Genomic DNA, 6,873 nt, shown 5'->3' on the forward strand with positions numbered 1-6,873 from the left:
TAGAATAAACTTTACGCTATATTTATTTTTATACAACAAAGATGAATTTTTTTCCAGCCCTTTTTCAGGAACTGATGTGAGATGTACTGACAATATTGAGAATGAATTCCACTTCTATATTTTTCCCCTCCTTCACTTCTACCTTGCTCTGCTTACTCTATTTTTGAAGGTTATTGGGGATTGTCAAAGAGTTGTTATCTTTTCCCTTGCAAATCAAAATGAAAGGCTCATCTTGCTTATGTTGGTTAGCTTTTTTTGAATAAATAGTCATATAAAAAAAGACTACGATCTCTTTTTTTGTGTGCATAATGATTCCCAGATGTAAGAGATGTCATGAAACCAGAATCTGAGTATGGGGGAAAGTGAGAAGCCATCACAACCAAACCAACCGAACTCCCCCTAGACACCTGCACAGTCTTAGGGCTGGAAGGGACATCAGCAGTGATGAGCTCACCAGTGACTCACAACTTGCTTTGATAATTGGTAACTTGCTTACGGAGGCATGCTGTGTATTAAAGTGTTTGGGTTTTGGAAGTGCATAGATGCAAGTAAGAATTCCAGCTCAGCTTCTTGTTAGATCTTGGTCACTTAACCTCTCATAGACTCAGTTTTCTCATCTACATATCTTTGAGAACAATAAATAATATATTTAAAGTGTTCTCAGTATGTAGTAGAACCTCAGTATATGTTGATGGACTGAATCTGATATATTTATTTTAAAATATCAATAATCAAAAACATGTCCCTGGCTCAAACTTAGGAGGTAGTAAAAGACATACTATCTCAATGCAGCATTGTTATGAACTAAATGTGTCCCCCCCAGTTTCACATGTTGGTGTCCTAACTCCCAGTGTTGGAGATGGGGCATTTGGGAAGTAAGTAGGTCTAGAGAAGGTCATGAAGGTGGAGCCCCCATGATGGGATTAGTGTCCTCATAAGAAGAGGAAAAGGGACCAGAGCTCTCTCTCGTTCTGTGCCATGTGAGGAGCCCACAACGAGGTGGCCTTTTGCAAGGCAGAAAGAGAACTCTCACCAGGAATCAAATCTGCTGGCATCTTGATCTTGGACTACTCAGCTTCCAGAATAGTGACAAATACATGTCTGTTGTTTAAGCCACCCAGTCTATGGTATTCTGTTACAGCAGCCCGAGCTGACTAATACGAGCATAAACCAATGGGATGGAGAGTGATTATTGCTGGGTCATGGATCGTTATTATTAAATAAGTCCTCTTGCCCTCAGGCATCTTGTTTCTTATGAGTTTATAAATCTAAAAATGGTGGCAGAATAAGACAACCTTGTCAGTAATCCACTCTACAAAAAAGTTGTTGGAGACAGAAATATGACACTGCTATAGAGTGAGGAAGTAATAACGATTATGGGCCAATAACTATTTGAAACAACTTCTAGGAGCGAAAGAAATGAATTCTCTCATCAGGCAGCACATCCAGTTGTAACTAACTCTGGGACAAAAATGATGTGCTTTCATATATCACATGGAAGCAGGAAAGGGGACCCAGCTATCACTATAACAGCAAAAGTGCACGGGATCCCTGCCTTGGGGCTCCATGGCCTCATCTGTTTCCCTGTTGTGTATGGATTGTGGTAACTCCGTTACAGGGTTGTTATGAGGGTGAAATAATGTTATATACGAGGAATACTCTGCAAATGTTTGTCATTATCATGAAAATCATAGATGAGGAACCTTCTTAAATGACACTCTCAGAAATCTCTTAAAATTTCTCTCCCCCCAAAATAAAAAGCACCTTAGGTATTTATCAGTACAGAATTAACAAAACACATCATGGTATGTTAAAAACAATGGAATAGTATTTAGCCATGACAAAGAACAGGCAAGTTGGTATGTAATGCTTTGAAAATATCCCCAAGATATATTGTTACTTGAAGAAAAGCAAATTGCAGAACAGTATGCTTTCTATGATCTCATCTATATAAAAAAAGATCAATAAGTGTATAATCAAAGAGCATACACCAAACTGTTAATAGTGATTACCTCTGAAGAATGGCATTGTGTGAGAAACTTTCATTTTTAACTTATATGGTTCTATTATAACTTTTATAATTAAAAATCGATATTTTTTCAAAAATTTTTGTGTTAAAGAAAAACATAGAAAGTGGCTCTGACTAAATAGATATCACATATGGCTGCCGTAAGAGAAGAAAGTGACATCATCTATAGACCAGTAGACAACATTCTAGAAGTCACTAAGAAAAATGAATAGAAAGGAGAACTAAAATAATTCTTAATGGAAAAACTGAAAAAGTGAAAACTTCATAAGATTGAACATGAAAAATGAGCTTGATGTAGCCTCAGATTGTTGAATCGGCACCTTTTGGTAATGACTAACTACTTCTCCTCTGGTGATTCCCCAGGGGAGCCGTCTTCTCAGGTAACTAGCACATCTACACCACATGGGTGAGACACCTGTCCTTCTAGGATTTGACTTACCATTGTCCATATCTGACATTATCATTTAAAAAAATGTAGGTAATTGTTTGTCAACTAAGTGAACCCAAGAAATGGAAGGAAGATTCATCACCCAGGACTTGAAGACCTCAAAACACACACAACAAAGACCCTCTCTGGGTGAGTCAATGAGATAACAAAGGGGCTTTCTCTGACCTCAGTCTCCAAATCAAACCTGTATTTATTTCCTGTGTGAAAACATACATTTGTTGCCCTCATGGTCTTACCCATTCCTGTACTTTAGGCTAGAAAGAAAGCTCTTACCTTCTTTGGTATTGTTTACTACGAGACACAAGGAGGGAGAAACCTCTTTAATAACACACAGGCACGATCCCCATCCTGTCTTCAGAGCCGGCTGAGGGATCCTCCGCTGATCTGATTTTTTCCAGTCCCACAAGTCTGATAAATAAGGTGCAGGCCTCGTCTGGCATACCTTCTCCCAGAAGGCAGTGACATCCACAGCCCTGGCCAAGCGGTCAGGCTCCCCGCCTCACAGCAGTAGGTACCCCTTGACCTCAATCAGATCTGGACTGCGAGGAGGATTTGAAGGGGAAGATTGCATAGACGGGGTGTCTCCCTCACACCAGGCCCAATTCCTGAAGACAGTCTCTCCACTGCTTACTCTCACCCCACTAGTGCTAAATCTTCTTACTCCCCTGGATTAGGAGGATGTGTTTTTCAAGCCACGTCCAAGAAGCCTGAGCTCCTTAACCCAGAAATAGAAGGGTGTTGACAAGACAGAGGGGCGTAGGGGCTCCAGAGACAGCTCTAGGGCTTCAGTGGTCCCCTCTGGAGCTACACAGGGAGCCAACGAATTCTTCCCTGTGGCTGGCTCTGTCTGCAAAACTTGACTGAAACATCCTGCCTTTTCTTGTTTTCTCCTACTATGGACACTTCTTCCTTAGGATATAATGCAAACTATAAATATATTAAAATATTTATCACTATTTCCAGACAACTTACTTTTTCAGTTAATCTAAGATGCTTATGTGTGTACTGGTAGGTACTAAACATGCCATGGGAATTTGCAAAGAAATTTATACTCTGTTTATTTACATGTATTTAGTAGGTCAAGCTTGTTAATTATGTTATTCAAATCCTCTTTATCCTTATTTATTCTTCCTGATCTGCTCATCTTTGAAAGAAATGTTTTGAAGATTTCTAGGATAAGTACAGATTTAGCAATTTATCCCTGTATTTCTGAATCTTTGCATTATATGTTTTGTAGCTATGTAATAAATATTAGGTTGAACCATATGAAATTGCCATTGGCAAATATATAATTATGATACATGAAGGCTTATGGATGTTTTATTTTCTTGGTAGAGGGTGAGAACAAAATAAAATATCACTCTGCCCTTCTAAATCCTTTTTGCCTTGAATTCTCTTTTGTCTGATATTAATATTTTCACATTGGCTCACTTTTTTGCTAGTGGTTGAATGCTAACATTTTCCCCCCCAAATTCACTAAAAGTTAAAAGACTGATAAAACTCTGTATTATTGAGAATATGAGAAAAAGTTCCCTCTCCATACACTGCTGGTGGGAATGTAAATTGTTTCGCTTGTTTGGAATTAAACTAGATTAAATTTTAATTGTGATTTATTAAATTGTGTATTTAATTTATTAAATTACAGATTTGCAATATGTAAACCTTGTGGTTCAGAAATTCCACTTTTAAGTATCTTATAGAACTGTACACTCATACAAAATGTATATAAGAATTTTCATTACCATATTATGATCATGAAAAATTGGAAACAACTTAAAAGTTCATAAATTGTAGAATGGTTCAATGAGTTATTGTACATATATACAGCAGAATACTATCTAGTTATTTAAAAAATGTAGATCAATATCCTCTGTCATGAAAAGATGCTCATATTTTTTGTTATGTGAAAAAGGTAACCTGCCGAAATATATATAATCTAACCTCGATATGGGAAAAAAAAATTATATTGTATGTTTTCTAGTTTCTGTGTTGATGCTTTGACATGTTGGGGCTTGCTGACCAGAGAGGGACTGCCCCTCTAGCTGATTCCTAGAGATGGCAAGATCTTCACATGCAAACCAACCGGTCCCGAGCCTATACCCCTAACCTCCTCCTTTAGGGTCTCTTACATTCAGGGCCACTATCCCCCACCCTAATCACCCAGGGCCAATATCAGACAACTAGGGGCAGCCCCTGGAGCCTATGAAATTATTCAAACTAGCCAATCCTAGACTTGTCCAGCCTGCTTACCGTGTCGCACACATTCCTTCCCTCGAAAACCATGAAAGGCTCTCGCACACAGTTCCCCACTCTCTCTGCCTGCAACCAACCTCGGTGTTCTCTCTGTGGCCCTGCTTGGCGGCGCGGTGTGTCCCCCTCCTCCTGGGAACTATGAGGAATAAACCATCTCAATGGCAATTGTCTCCTGATCTGTTAGAAAAAGTCTTGATGAATACGGACAGACATTGTCTCTAGGAGTGCTATTGCGGAGAGTGCTAGCTATGAGTGGGGAAGAGAGGCAAAGTATTACATGATGCACTGTTTGGTTTATTTGTATAATAGGTATATGTTGTTTGTATACTTTAAAAAAATAGGATATTTTAAAAAGCAACTCTCACCATTTCTTATGCAACCACCATAAGCCAAGCAATGTTAATTTTTTTTAATTTATTAAAAAAATTTTTTTGGCTTTTCAAAAAATTTTATTCTAATAAGAACACTTAACATGAGCTCTACCCTCTTAAATTTTTAAGTGTAAACTACAGTATTGTTAAGGATACTGTGGTATAGTATATAAATACAACGTTGTGTAGCAGGTCCCTAGAACTTATCTTGCATAACTGAAATTCTACACATGTTGAATAGCAACTCCCCATTTCCCCTTCTCCCTAGCCCCTGGCTTCTATGAGTCTATTTTAGATGTAGGACGGGTAAAAGTTTTCCTCGACCCTCTCAGGGTCCCTGGCTGGGTCTGAAAATTTGTAGGAAACTGGAGGAATCTTAGCAAGTCCTCTTTGTTAGGGGTATTCTTGGCATTCCTTTGTCTTCAGAGATGAGGATGCTCCTTTCCTCCAGGTATAGAGAGGGGACATCTACCTGAGGCTTTTATGACCTGTTTCAGAAAAGAAAGGTCAAAGGGGGAGGAGGTCAGAGTGACTTTCCTGCTTCTGCCGTTTTCTCAAACTCCTTCAGCTTAAAATATCAGTATGCCAAGGTGCCACATTTTGGGCTAGTGTGTCCTGAACCCCATCAACCTCATAAAAGTGAAATCATGCAGTATTTGTTCTTCTGTGCCTGGCTTATTTCACTTGGCATAATGTCCTCAAGGTTCATTCATGTTGTCACATACGGCAGGATTTCCTTCTTTTTAAAGGCTGGATAATATTCCATTGTATGCACATACCACATTTTCTTTATCCATTCATCTGTCAATGGACATTTAGGTTGTCTCCACATCCTGCAATCCATCTTAATTTCTTATCTGTTCTACTATAACGTCAACCTAACTGGTTTTCACTTTTCCATTATTGGCCCCGCCGATGCACTCTCCATTCTACACAGAATGAACTTTAAAAAATAAAAATTGCTCACATGGCTCTTTGCTTTCTGGATACTTTGGAAGGATAAATATCCTGAAAAAACATTCCCACTACAAAACTCTTAGAAATGATAAACAAACATCTTTCTTAAATGCATAATGCTTAGCTGAGCTTGCAAGTGAGGGAGTAAAACTGGAGAGAACAAAGGGAGTAAAGAGAGAATAGGAAATAAAGAGGACACTGGGGAGGCGAGCAGGCACTGAAGCCATGGTGGCTCAAGTGCACTTGCTGGTCCCAGGAACTTAGAACCTTGGGTTCTTTGACAATTACCTTGAGAGGTGGGGGATAAAGGGACAAGGACTTGGGTGCATACAAGATGAAGAGTTAAAATGTGTCAGCCTGTGCAGGGGGCAGGGCTCTTCTCTATGAATTTGTAACCACACCCCTGTCCTCATACAATGTAAATTGAGGCTTCAATTTACATGAGCTGAGTGTTCTAAGAACCCACAAGCTGAGAAATTAACAAACATGCATCCTCTCTTGGGGGCACACCATCATCCCAGGCCTTCAGGATTTCCAGAGCAACAAGAGTTGACAATCCAAAATTACAAACCACCACAGAAACCTCCACGAGGCAGAGTCAGCAAAAACAAACAGCAAAATCGGACACCTGAGGACTTGATGACAGAATTTAGAAGCAGAATATAAAAAAAGTATAGATTAAGAAGAGTAACAAAAGAGATGAAAGTGAGGAATGAAATGCTATAAAAAAAAAAATGATCCTAGCAGATTTGAACAAGTACCAAATAGATGACCTAAAATAAAAATATTATCCTTGATATTAAAAACTCAATAAA

This window comes from Ceratotherium simum, chromosome 8, assembly GCF_057802395.1.
Source record: "Ceratotherium simum simum isolate JZ-2026a chromosome 8, ASM5780239v1, whole genome shotgun sequence".
Classification (NCBI taxonomy): domain Eukaryota; kingdom Metazoa; phylum Chordata; class Mammalia; order Perissodactyla; family Rhinocerotidae; genus Ceratotherium; species Ceratotherium simum.